Genomic DNA, 14,564 nt, shown 5'->3' on the forward strand with positions numbered 1-14,564 from the left:
ACGATGAAGAAGCACTTTCTCCCTGCGTCGCCTTTTGCATTGCGCAGTGTCTATTACGGTAAAAGGGGGCGGGCTCTGACCTCCATGTGCGTCGCGTTTTGATTGACATGGCGGAGTCTCCCAGTATGCGTCGCGCCGCGCCAGCAGACAGGCAAAACCCGACCCTGGGAATAAAAAAACGAGCAGCCCCGTCTGTTTGAAGATTATTTTATTGCAGCGAGGTGAGTCCTTTTTACACTTCTTTCACGGTGCGAACCACCCCGCTAAGAACGGGAGTGGATTCGGATGGAGTCGATGGTGGAAAAAGTTTTAGAAGTGCGTGTCTTGTGTGCGAGTTTGGAGAACTGAGCGCTGACGCCGGCAGTCTGGGCTACTTGGCGAGCGCAAAGGAAAAATGAAAACTGCTTCTCTGTTGCGGGGCTGAATCGAAACTTTGGGCAGCATTTTCCCCGATGATTTAGAAACGACAAAGAAAATGCTAAGACGGCGAAGATTGTCGCGCTGGCCTCTAACGGTAGTGGTGTGAATGTGTCGGCCGTGCGAACGGAGCCTGCTCTTTGTGGTCTCCATTTCTCCGCTTTCCCGAAAGAATGTGGTTTTGATTCCGGGGACTTCGGATGGAGTGAGTGCGCAACAGGAGAAAAGCTCATCTCTTTGGTTTAGTTCTGCAACACATCGCCATTGTTGCGTTGCCACTCGCGTTGTAGAAATACTGTGATGTGTTGCTGCTTCTGAAAATCAGGAAATCAGCACTTTTATCGCTGGAAAAGAACTTGGAATGGAAGATGCTGAGGCAGTCAAATTTGACAGAATGGGTTGCGAAATCACTGTATGGAGTTATATTGCGTTAGATAACTGTTGATAAAGGTGTAAGAGTGTGTTATCTAGCTTTTCTTAGTGTGTGTGCAGTTGCAGAATGCAGGGAAAAAGGCTTTGGAGAAAAAAAAACTCAACTCCAGCATATCCTAGCATTCCTTCCAGCCAGTCGTCTGCCTCCCTCTCTCTGTCCCTCACACACACACACACACACACACGCACACGCGAACGACTACGTGTCTGTTTGTGCAGGGAAGACAAGTCTCTCTCTCAGCCTCTCTGATGCAGACGTGGAAATCAAACATTGGTCTCCAGCTTGAAGCGATCGATTATCTGCCTTCCACGTACCTGCGTTAAAAAAAAAAAAAAAAAAAAAGACCAGGCAGCGTTTGAAGCGTTTTTCACTAATCAGTGAGGAGGACTCACGGGATGTGGCAGAAAGAAGTGGGAAATTTTAAGATGCAAAAAGATGACTTGTGTTTTTTGTATTTGCTTCACTTAATAACAGGACAGAGTGGCTCATTGTCATGCTGTCGTGATTAGCGGTAGAGGGGGGTGTAATTGGAGCTGTGATTTGGGAATCTCATATCTCCCCCATGCTGTGGCTTCTGGATTCAGTGGGCACGTTGGAGAATATAGGCTGGGGGGGGGGGGGGGGGGGGGGGAATCACACACAGAGACAGGCTGACTTTTTTTTTTTTCAGTGGGAGAGAAAAAGAGGCAGACATCTGATCCCAAATACATGATGTCAGATGACTTTCCTTTGGTGAAAGGCTGATGCTAATGTTTTTTTTTTTCAGGGGTTAGGGTGGGATGAAGGAGTTGGTAACCAGCTGTAAAGGTGTATCCAAGGAAATTCTTCTGCCACAACTTAGAAGCATTAACAAGTTATGACACCAGAGGTTTATTCTGTAGTCACACAGCCAAGGTAATAGGTAGAAAGTAAAACCCCAACTCTAGACCGGAGCTCTGCCACAAAGGCTGCACAATTATGCAGTCGAAAGCAAATTAAAGCTTTATTGAGTTGAAATCAAAGATTTTGCATTCATGAATCTGATCCTTATCGGAAATTTAACAAGCAAGCCTCTGCTCCATGGCCCCAGGATGTTTCTTTTTTGTGTCTTTGGTTTCAGTCAAGGTTGTTAATGAAGCCTTGCAGCTTGGGGTCAAGTGTGTTACACGTGAAAGCAGTGATGAATGTTGCTGGATAGTAATGGGAACGAAGGACCACAAGTTGTAAGCTGCAGGTCTGAGTACATGAGTTATCTGAAGTTCCAGGTGCTGATCTGATCACCATCCTCAGACCATATTTCTACAAAAACTTGTGTTTTTGCACTGCTTAAGCATTACATCCATATCCTTTACACAAGCTGAATGAGGTTTATGTCACTGAACACTGTTCTCTGAAAGTTAAGCCCCTCTGGCTTCGACATTTGTACACAATGAGACTGTAAACAAAGCTCATAGGGCCGCATTAGAAACGTTATGAAAGCTCTCTTCTGTTGACCCTGTATTTAAAACTCCTATTTCTGCATTCTTACCTGACAGTTCTCACATTTTTGTAGTTTATATCTATGTCTTGCTGGCAACAGTACAGTGCTAGAGGATGTACAACAGCATAATATAAGCCCGGATTTTTACTCAAAGTGATGTAACTGCGAGCAAGTGACCCATGACCGACTGTTTCAGTGGCAGGTGTAAGATGGTTTGCCTCCAGTATTCTGAGATGAGTTATTCTAAGCGCTATGAGGAAGTTGTTCCCATGATTCTTACTGACTCGTGATCCCAAGAGCCTCCGTCTTCATCTAAACTATAGGTGATCTCTAGGTTCTCCGCTTACCAGTCGCATCAGTTTGTGATTCGCTGTTGCGTTGGCCCAGTAAGACCTTCAGGTATGCCTGCTTAAAATGAGGTCAGTGAGGGGCCAGGTCGATGCTATTAGCCATTGTGTTTGTGTGCGTGTGTGTCTGACGGGTAACCTAGAACACGCTATTCCACGGGTAGGGTTACTGAGCAGAACCTGTGTTATCAGGAACAAAAGTTGGCGCTATAGAGTTACACAGAAAAGACAATCCACACCTGGATTAGTGTGTCTTTGAGCAAGGGAAAAGAAAAGCTTCTCCTCGTTGTTTGTTTCTTTTTCTTTTGCTTTTCCAGGAGTTAGAGCTCATTTAAAGTGAACCGTGCCGATGCCCCAGTGCCGGTTATAGCTGCTAACTGCCGAACCTCTGTACAGTAAACGATGCATTTTGGAGGCCAGTGTCTGAGAGTAAAATATCCTGAAGTCATTTTTGCCATTTAGTTTGCAGAACGTAACAAGATACGCTCTCATTTTCAGTGTTGGAGCAGAAATATGAATTTCACAATTAAAAAAAAAAATCAATTATTGAAGTCATTTACAAAAAATAATCCCAAACACTAATTAGTCTTAGCTTGTTTGACAACAAACGAGTAAATGATTAAAATATAACCTAAAAAAAAGTCACAATAATCGATGATGAGAATAATGAAGTGCTGATTTATCTTATGAAATGGGGACATTAGCCCTGCAACTATTGGATAATGAAAAGCAGGTGTATCTTCCATTTCTCATCTGCATTAGTTTTTTGTATATAATGTCATCAGTTGGTTTGCCCCGTGTGTGCAGTTTGTATAAAGGCTGCTATCACGCATAGCTCGTGTTTCTTCAAATGCAACAGGTGTGTTGCACATATAGGTTGCTGCCATCCTTAAACTGTAGCCGAGTTGCACTTCGATCGGTTGATTGATCTAATTCCTGCTTTTTTGCCTGCGATAAAAAGATTCGTTTTTGGCGGAGTTGGATGTGAGTCTACTGTGAAGTCAAGGGGTTGACACCTGGAGTGCTGGAGGAGGCTTTGTGTGGTTTATACCTATTGTCTCTTTGACCCCTCTGCCCTGATGATGCACAGTAAAGCACATGGGCCCCCCCTGTGGTAAAGCAGACTGGTGTGTTTACCTTGAAAACAGTCGCTGCTGTGGCTGCTTTGACATGTGGAGGGAGGGAAGCTGTGGAGGGTACCACAGCCCCAAACACACTTCACCCAATCTTTTTAACAGATGTGTGCTCAACATACAGTTATCATTTTTAGTGAATCTGCTTATTAATCTGTTATGAACCATTTTGTAACACACGCACACACAATGGGACTTTTTCCTATTATTTGTTTGATCACATCAAAATCTCCAATCATTGCGTTGTGGAGTTTGAAACAAATGTTTGTAGCAAAAGTTTTGCATTTTTTGCCAAACAATCAATGAAACTGAATTAAATTAGATGCAGCTTGATTATAATTTAGATCCAGGCATTAATACATACAGGTTATATGTCCCGGTCATTTTTAAGTTTTTAAATTAGGTTAACATCCATAATTACGTTGGATGTCTGGCAGGGTTTAGTTTTATAATCACTACATTTTACCAACCAACATGCTGGTACAAAGTCCACAGTAAAAAAACCCAACTTGGTCTCATGAGAAAAGCTGTTTGTTGGCTCCATGATGCTTTCCCTTTCCCTCTTCTTGTCTTTTTCTCTCTCTTTCCCTTGTGTGCTCTCTCTCTCTCTGTTGCTCGTGCGCTCTTTCTCTGCCATCTGAATCGCTGGCTTTTTGTTGAAGTATCCCAGCATCTTATGTTTGCTTGGCACAGAGCTGTAATGTTTACCCCCCTCCTCTTTTTCTTTCTGCATGCCTCCCTCCCTTCCTCCTTCATGCCTCTCTCGTCCTCCGGAGCCTCGTCTCAACAGTTTTTTTTTTTTTTGTCTCCCTCGATAATTTCCTGCATTGTTGACAGTTGATTTGGAAAAAGATAAAAGAATCCTTTCAACTTCTCTGCTCCCCATCTCCTCTCCTTTTCCTATAACCCACTCCTCTCCTCTCAGTTTGGATCAGGTTTTTACGAGTTCCCAGTCCTAAATGAAAGTTATGAAATTTGGATAAGCATAATGCCTGCTCTGATGAACTATCGTTGCTGAAATTAAATCTGAGGCTCTCCAAGGTCTGTTTCTAAAGGTCATTTAAGTTCTTAGCTATTCTAAATTTTTCAAACAGAAACGTAACCTTGATGGCATAATTCACTCTCATGGCAACACAGAAAGCATTTCAGAAGCATAAACGTGTCCTTCAGCATACAGTATTTTTACAATTCCAGTCTATTTACCTATTTTTTTATAAGCATAAATACAAAGTTGTGTATTGGGCTCCATATGTCTGACATACAGATAAACACCACAACTGAATATGTCCTGTTACCATGTAGACACTGCAACTGAGCAAGTCATACTAATGATTTTGGGTAAGGTTACAACGGATATTTACTTGCAGCAAAAATGTATATTAGTCAGTTTATTTGTTTGTTTGTTGTTTTTTTTTTTATTAACCTTTTAATAATTTCTGAATGTCTCTTTATTGCAGCTTTGTTATAGCAGACTGCAACAGTTTCTTATACAGTGGCAATTCAAGGAGCCTCTGTCACATAAATTAATGAAAGGGGGGAAAAAAAGTCAACACATGGAAAAAGGTGGTTGGAAGTAAAAAGTCGACTGCCTTGTCTGTACCCTCTGATCTTTGCCTGCACCCGGGTGCCTTTTGTTTGTCTTCTTCACCTCGGTGTGTCTCTATCCTCAGAAAAAACAGGCAGTCCGTCAGCATCACGCCATGAGGTTTGAAAATGTCTTCTGTGGCATTTTGTCTTTTGTCCCTTTTCAGTCGCAGACATCATTGAAAAGGTTTTAATGGTTAGTACTTGAGACCACCTTACCATACTATGTAATGTGCTTTGAGATTCAATTTGTTGTTTTTTATTTTGGCAATTAAGGAGGATTTGTAGTACAGAGTACATGATGATTATGTGGTTATTATGGCACACTATACTTCAATGGAAATGTTGGCATTTTTGTGTGAGGTTAATTTGAATAAACTCCACTGTTTACATGTGACTATACTAAAAACTTTCACTTCTCTAGTTGGTGGTTTGAGTCGTTGCTCATCACATTGTGTCATTTAAAAGGGCCTGGCAGCAGCTGTACGCCCACAGCAGAGACGGCAGTGAGAGACTGACACAGGAAGAAAACAGCAGATTGTGATGATTATGACAGACACAAAAATATTTGGAATACAGACATTAGGCTGTCAAGTTTTAAGTTCCCTTCATTTGGCTGAGTTGTTTAGCGCTTGGCCGCCCTCACACAGTTCCTCAGAGGTGTAGTATATAGATAGAGTGAGTGTGTGTGTGTGTGTGTGTGTGTGTGTGTGTGTGTGTTTGTGGAGTGTGCACCTGAACACACACAGAGCACAGACTTAACAATCTAACATGAAACACACATACATGCATGACATGACAGGCGTGTTGGTGTTGCTAGCTGGCAGGCCTGTGGAAAGTTCCGCCTTCATTAATGGCTGTTGTTTGCCTGACTGTGTGAGTGTGTATCTCAAGTGTCTACAGCCTGCTGTGGGCTGAGGTGTGTGTGTGTGACTGTGAGTGTGTGAGTAAGGGGGCTGACTCTGTAACTGGTTATATTTGTCATTATTATATGGCTGTAAGTGTAATTGGAACTGTGTGTGTGATTGACTTTGTGTATGTTCATATTCTGTTTATGTGTGTATGTTGTACACACTGTCAGATGTTGGTGGGTAAGCGGGGCCAGAGTTGAGGGTTCTGCTCAAAGAGGAAGTAGTTTTTGTTTTTTTTCTTTTTTATGCAAAGCCATATCTTGTGTTGCCTTCTCTTGTTAACCCGCTACCCCTCCTCCCTTTTTTCTAACCTCTTCAGGGGCTGCAGACACACTTTGAGCGCCCCCCTCCTCCTCTCTCCGACTTCTCCCACCCGTCTCTGCTCCACATACCTGTCATTTCTCCTGCTTGTACTTTTGCCACTCACAGTCCATTTCCACAAGGGTAACACATTTGAAAAAGCTAAGGAACTTTTGCAGTTCTTTTCAAAACGTCACCTACAATGAAATGTATCTTCCGCATAGAAACATTTCTCGTAATTTCCCATATATTAGCTGGTATTTACTTGTTCATTTTGAGGAAATTCTCCAACAAATGCCTAACTGATTGATAATGCACATGGAAAAAGTATAAATTGCTACAGATATTAAATAACTGGTCATTGTATTTATATTTTTTAAGAAAAATATCTACGATGTAGGCACGAGACAGTAATTTAGAAGCATGTGTTTGTATTCTTTAGAGATTTCATGAAAGAAAAACAGTAATTCTTGATCTGATCGAAAGTCTGCTACACTTAATCGTGTTAGTTCCCAGTTCCAGTTTGTGTAAAAATGTGTTTATTCGTTTAAGTATTGCTTCAGAGTAAGTAAACGGAGACTGAAATGTGTGAACTGTTTGTTCAAAGTAGGATTTCACGCTAGCAAAATCAACAGATTCCATAAACGCAAACGCAGATTACTGACAAATCCGTACAATGTCTCTGGCTGTACCAGCTGTCTGTGTCATGCATGAGTTTTGTGAGGAAAATACATTTTTCACGTTAATCTATTATGGTGTAGACACGGCCTCCGTCTCCCATTTTCCTTAAGCTATTCCCTTCATGCCCTTAAACTGGACCCCCCTCAAATCACTAAAACATCCCAACAACATACACACAGGCAGGCGGAAACACACAAACCCACACTCACACACCCACATCCCTGAGCTAGTGTGTGAAATCCTGAGGCTGATTGAGGAAAAGGAATGTGACCTTCTGACCTCTGGCTGTGGGGAGGGGTGTTGTAAGTGTGTGTGTGTGTGTGTGTGTGTGTGTGTGTGTGTGTGTGTGTGTGTGTGTGATGTTAGGGAGCAAGTGATTGTATATACACTTTCCATTGCCCAGCTAGTCCCAGAAGTGTCTTTTCTCATTTTTCAGACCAATTCAGTTTTTCTCTAACGGATTAAACACAGCTGCCTGCTTTCTAGGCATGTAAACACACACACACACACACACACACACACACACACACACACTTGTAAACACAACAAGTTAGTCATAGATTTTAGCATGTAAAAAGCCATTCATTCAGGATTTGCTTGCTCTGCTGTGCATTCAAAGGCTGTGTTTGTGCATCTCAGAGTCAGTTGTGTCTGTGAGAGAGGAGACAGGTTTCTCATGTAGGTGTGACTAAAGAGTTTTTCTCTCTCAGCACCTACACACACAAACACACACCTCCCACCGTGCAAGCTTTTTTATGGTCCCTAAAACTGATGATCTGAATAGTGGTTTGTCTGCGTGCTTTTCCATCCGAGAATGTGCATCTGTCTCTGTGCGTGTATGTGTGTGTGTGTGTGAAAGAACGAGAGGGAGAAGGGGGGAGTAGAATTCACTTTTTGACTTGGCATAGCTGTCTTAATTAAGACTCATGGCATGCAGCCCTGATGGAGCTCGGCATTAGTGGCAGAGACGTGCTGTGTGAGCAGGCCTGGGCGGCAGCAGGTCCGCTGGCGGTGACTGTGGGCTTATTGTCTGGAGTCTGTGGTTGTCCTCCTTCACTCCTCTTTTCTAGCCGCTTGTAATGTGGAGCTGATTATGATGATTGTAGGTCATTGCTTTACTGTGTATTTCTGTGCAGAGAGCTTAGGGCTAAAGAGACAGTAGGTGGATGAAAAATCACAGAAGCGAACTTCACTAAATAAAATAAATTTCAATACACATTTGTGTTTTCACAGTATATAGTGCATAGAAAATATGCAGCACTGGCCCCAAGCCCACAGTATAAACTCTTATTTGTGAGATGAATAAATGGTTAATATTTAGTATATCTTTTATTACTTTTAATGTTATTAATGTAACTGAGCGCATATATGTAACATCCATCATCATTTAAATTTTCCCTCACACCCTCAGAAGCATTGTTCTTATCTTCCTTGGTTACTTAGTCTACTCAGTAATACACATAACTTAATGCATCTCAGTGTTCATTTAATGTGGCAGTGGCTTCAAAATAATATATTAACAAGTCACACTGACCAAATCTTCCATACTTTCAACACACACACATACAATCTTGATCTTACACTGAATATTCTTATTTTGCACGTGGGATTTTTCTTTTTAACGAACTTTGCATGGAGTAATCTTCAGTGCTGGAGTGTTTGAGTCTGGGCTCAGCTATAAGTTTACAGTCTGTAATGCAAGACTGAAAGCATTGTCTGCTCCCTGCCTGGGTGCACAATGCATTGTGTATATGCGTGTTTATCATGTGTGCGCTTGCTATTGGAGTTCTAGCATGCCCGTGTGCCCAGTTGATGTGTTGGTGTGTGTGTGTGCAGGTGCGTGTGCGTGCCTCTGCTGTGGTGGGCAGTGAAGAGGAAGTGGCTGTGTTTGTTTAAACTAAGCACGCTCAGCCATGTGGGACAATTTAGCGGGAATAAGAACCCTACACCCCCACCTCCCCTCACTCCTCTCAAACACTGCACTGCTCTCCTCCCTCCCCCTCCCCCCAAACCTTCTGAATGGGCGGCTGTCTTTTGAAGGCTGAGGGGCTGTTTTTGGAGGGCCCACATGGAGGGCAATGAGGAGGGGAAGAAGGAAGGCAGAGGAGGCTCTGAGACAGGCTTCAGCTGGAAGAGGGATGGAAGAGAGGAGATTGTAGAGAAGAGGAAGAGGAAGGCATGCAGAGATTTGGTGCATGTGATCATGGGCACCGGTCATTTATTTAAATTTTTTTGTGTGTGTTGCACAAAGTGCACAAAGTGTGCAATGAAAGTTGTACACAACACACACTTTGCTACCTGAGCTGCCACTTGAAAAGGATCCAGCTCTGTGGGTGAATAATAATTTTATGGTAAAGGGCTGTATTACCTGGAACCAACTGCGTTACACAGCAAAAAAGGAAAAAAAGATGGCGATGAGGTGTTGGGTGAAGACACACTAAAGAAAGATGCATAAATGGTTGAAGTTATGCAGTGCTGCTGCTGTATATTGTCATGCTAGTATAATATTGTCATGTCTGGAATGTTAAATGTGTAGTTTGTAATGCATGTGTAAATGATCCTGTGCAAAGAACTGTGTGTGTGTGTGTGGGAGAGAGAGAGGGAGAGAGAGAAAGACAGACAAAGGAAGAATGTTTGAACCTGAGTTGAGTTCACCCTGCCATCATATCTCCATGGTGACAAGAGGAAAATGACTTTGAAATAATATGTATGTTTGAAACTGAATCATTGGTATACCGTAAAAAAATGATTAACTCTTGAAGTTTTTGCCCTATTTCTGGTTTTCTGCTTTTTTTTTTTAAAAAAAGTATTTTGTGGATTGTTTGTACATGTGTTTGTGTTTGACTATCATATTTGACACTGAAGGTTAGATAAAACACTTCTGCCTTTTTTTTTGTTTATTAAAGCTTACACACAAGGACACTTGAAGAGGTGTGGATCTTGAGCTTTGGTCAGTAGGATAAAGATCATTTGGGTTCTGTGTTTCTATAACAAAAAGCCACGACTTACGTAAGCAATTCTGAAGGTTTAATGGTGAATGAATGTCAACAGGGAGACTTCAGTTAACCTGGTCTGTAGTCTGCAGGCTTGTGGAGCCAGTCTCCCTGTGTGTGGCCAGACTGAGCTCTGCAGATCCAAGGCGTTAGGGAAGAGTTTGCTGTGAGCTCTCTTCAGGCTCAGTGCACCTCTTCTGGTCTGTACAGCAGTCAGCTCTCAGCCTCTCTGGATCTGATGGAGAACAGTCTGAACTGTGGTGGGGCAGGAGGAGGAGGAGGAGGGGGTGGGGTGAGGGTTGGGGGGGTGAGAGAGGGAGAGACATGAGGAGGAGGCAAAGAAAAGGACAAAAGGAGAAGAAAAATCTAGAAGCATAGCCATGAAGAAGAGTGAGTCATGTTCATGTGCTTGTGGGAGAATAGCCACTTCCTCTGTATAAGACACACACAAACACCAACAAATGTTTTCAAGACAGTTTGGCGTATTGATGTTGATGGGGATAATGACGATGAAGGTGTTGGCAGCATCAGCCACAAGGATGGCAGTGATATTTTGGACATTGATGAGGCTGCTGGAAGCAATGAAAACAATACCATCAGTGTTAATGATGATGATGATGATGATAAGACGGGGTGGGTTTATGTTGACGCTGGTCTGTAAACTATTTTGTTGTGTGTGTTTGTGTGGTTAGAAGTTTGTGGAGCCAATCCTTGATCATATGTAAGTCAAAGAAGCTCTCAGTTGGAGAAGAGTGAGAGTCTGGCGGGCTCGGCTGATGTAATTGGTGGAAACGTCAGTGTCTCCGAGTGGGATAAATGATATCACAAAGTAACGTCGGTGTTTGTTTTTTAAGATACTTCCTGAACATTGACCCATATTATTTCACTTTACTTCTCCTCCTTTCTACCTGTGATATCAGATTGAGATTTTCACTCTTCTCCTCTTCTGTCCTCTCCTCCTCCCCTTGAGTTGCGTTGCTGCTGCGTGGCTACGTGGCAAGCGTTGGACTGTCAGGGCCTCTTCTGTGGGTTTGCTGCCTGCTGGCCCCCTGCCCAACCCCCCTCCCACCTCTCCCCAACAGACACACACATACACACACACACGGCCAGCCCACAGCTGTACAGCTGCAGAAGGGAGGGCTCACTGGCTGATGCACACATCTGCTGGAGCTAACTGTGCTGTGCTAATGTGACGATAAGGACCTAACATAGAACTTCCATTGCAACACAGAGCTCATTGTTAACGCTCTGCCTTTATGAATAGCTGGCAGAAAAGTGGAGGGCAGGGCCAGGCAATGTAGGCCTAAACTCTGTCACAATATTTTGCAATATTTTTTGTTGTAATGATATGAAGGACAGTATGAAATTGGTCACATCAGCATAGAGTCCGGGGGCTGTGCAAAATCAAACAGTTGTAAAAAAAAAAAAAAATCCTGAGCATCATCAAATACTAAACTTGACCAACTCAAGGTTATAAAAACAAAGTATGAATGAAATGTTTCCTTAAGAGCTTATTGTATCTAGGATGCTTTTTTCTTAACAGTTTAGTTTGGCATCATGTTTTTGACTCCGAGCCACTGCTTCCATCAGTTCATTCTCATTTCCACTCTTTGTTGGTTAAACATGTTTGATTCTCATCTGATTTGTTGCTGAACCTTTTCCAAAAGACAGAGGAAGCTCCATTCTGTGGACCCTTCCTCAGACTCCACCGTGCTTGTTGGGTTCGTAGCCACATGTGAGATGCCCACATTATGGTGCATATATTGTGAATATTGCCATATGACGTATTGTTATTATTGGAAGGAATTGTCAACAGATATTTCAGACTGTATGATATTGGACACCCAGCAGCACGTTTTAACATTGCTTTGCTCAACTTTTTTCAATTTTCTCTCCTTCCCTTCCCTTTTATTTGCACACACACACTTGTTCACTGGCTGCTGCCGGGGCTATGATAGGCAGGACTAATTTTTGTTCTGGAGCAATAACACAATTAGGATTCCACACATTTCTCTCTCTACACACACTCAAACCGCCGGCGCCCTCTTACTCCCCTTCCTCCTTTTCTTCTTCTTCTTCATCCTCTTTCCCCCTGTCTTCTTCGCTCCTTCACGTCCCTGCTCTACTCTCAGTTAACATATTGCTGTCAGTCAGTTCCACCTGGAAAGAAAATATTGATTAAAAAGCACCAAATCGCTTCAGTGAGTATAAATCTACAGGCTTGTGTCACTCACATGTGTGGGTGCATTACTGGAATTGTTCTCTGTTTTGGTCCGCTGCTCTTCTGCTTAGGTGATCAATTAACCTTTTTCCTCTCTGTTTCTCTCACACACACACTCACACACACTCTAACTGGAAGTACTCTCCCACAGCTCCTGACCTGGGTGTAAAATAGCCATTTCCTCTTCATTTTGTTCACAAGGAAAATTGATGCCTGTCCTACCCCTCCCTCCTTGTCTTCCCCTCCTTTTCTCATCTTCTTTCTCATCTTTTCTTTCTCTGCACTCCCTCTACTGTCTCTCCACCTTTCTTTCTTACTGACCCTGTTTTGTGTTCCACTTTTTTGTGTTGAGGGTGTTGTCTTAATACCGTGAGTGTGTATATGTGTGTACGCACTTATGTAACTGGAGTCTCTCCCTGGGAATGGGCTGCTGCTTCCTCCTGCCCACTGCCCTGACAACAGCCTATAAGAGGAGCCAGTGGCTTACCATTAGCCAGTAGGAGAGGGGAGCTGTGTTTTAACAGAATAGCGGAATGTGGAGAAGGTGGGGTCTTTCCAGGAAGTAAATGGCAAAAGAGTCAGATCCTGGACTCACTGGCTGAGCTTTTTATTTGGCACCCTGGACAAAACTGGATGCCATTGTACTGTAGCTTTATTTTTGTGTACAAATTCAATCTGCTTTGCTACTTTTACTAAAAGTAGTTTAAAGAGGGGTTTAGAGAAGAAATTCACAATCTTTGATTTGTTAAAGATGGACAGACTACATAATTATTACTTACATCCATAAAACAGAGAGAGGCACAAAGGGAATGGGAGGCAGAGCGAAGGCTGACTTGAAGTCACTGGGTCATCTGTTTCCAGCCTGGTTCCTGGAAACCAGGCCTAATGAGAGGATTGCATGGATGAGGAGATGGATGGGAGGAAGAGATGGGAGAAAGACTTTGCCCCGGGTGCACATTTTGTGTATGTGGAATGGAGGGATGGAGGGGGGGGGAAGTGCTGAGCCTGTCGTTTAGCAGGCTAAGTCTTGACTTGTCTGTGCTTCGACTGCACATCAGCAGAATGCCTGCCATTAGGAGGAAACAGGAAAAAAGGAGACAAGGGGAAGTGGAGAGAAAATGAAAGGGAATATTACTATACAAGAAGTAATATTGTAATAAATACTTGAATACTGTTTCAATGCTAACTCATCTTTGTATTAAGAAAATGCAGCACGCTGGTTTGAGATTTCACCAGACACTGTCATTAAACACGAGGGTGTTCCTGCCTTTTTTAGGACTAACTGCAGATTGTTAATACCATCTGCCTTGAGTTACGTACAAGATGCAGGCGGCGACCGCAGTACAACCTTGGAGACTCATTTGCATTCTGTTAAAGTGAAGAAATGCTCATTCGTGCAGGGAATGTGGGACGTGGCAATTACACAGCTTCCAAACCTGCAACATTGTTGTGATAAGCGTAGCAGGAGCCAGAATTTGAAGAAAAGAATCTGTGGCAGTGAAATGCTGCTTTTTTTAAAAAAAATTTATTTTGAATACTGGACCGTTTTGAGGTAATTCTCAGTTTTGATTACCTGTTGTGTTTTGGATTTGCATCAATACTCCCAGCTCAGGCAGGGTTCTCTGATGATGCAAGTGATTGTCCTGCACCAAGGCAGTCAGTTCAGTGTATCTTTGAGTGAGACATACTTATTCCTGAGGAGGCAGAGCAGGTTGTCCACTAACCACAGTGTCCACAGGTTAATCCCCAAGTTACTGGAGTACACGTGCGTATTCCTTAAGCAAGGCACTGAGCTCCAAGTTGCTCTTGTGTGTCTGTGTGTCTCTTTCACTTGTAAGTGTCTTTGGATGCCAAATGTATGCAAATGTGACTTCTAGGTCATTGTAGCTTTTCCTTGACAAGGGTGAGGCCCGAGGCAGTGCTGTCCTGGAGAGAGCATACTTTTGAAACATACCCTCAGGCTATGATTTTTTTGCAGAAATCATAATATGACAGATTGATGCAAGAGGAAAAAGACGGCATTAATTTATCAACGTTCTGCACATGATGAGGCATTGAAGTCTGATTGAAAGTTTTAAAGAGGCC

At 42.9% G+C, this 14,564-nt stretch overlaps 1 protein-coding gene across 2 annotated transcripts in view; it reads left to right on the forward strand.

Annotated features, from left to right (window-relative positions):
• Window positions 1-78: 78 nt before the first annotated feature.
• Window positions 79-14,564, forward strand: part of fndc3ba (fibronectin type III domain containing 3Ba) — an 83,044-nt gene continuing 68,558 nt past the window's right edge. For both annotated transcript variants that reach the window (XM_067479183.1, XM_067479182.1), the window contains exon 1: window positions 79-221. The gene's annotated coding sequence lies outside the window, so the exon portion shown is untranslated. The remainder of the gene's footprint in view (window positions 222-14,564) is intronic.

This window comes from Channa argus, chromosome 16 (genome assembly GCF_033026475.1).
Source record: "Channa argus isolate prfri chromosome 16, Channa argus male v1.0, whole genome shotgun sequence".
Taxonomy (NCBI): Eukaryota; Metazoa; Chordata; class Actinopteri; order Anabantiformes; family Channidae; genus Channa; species Channa argus.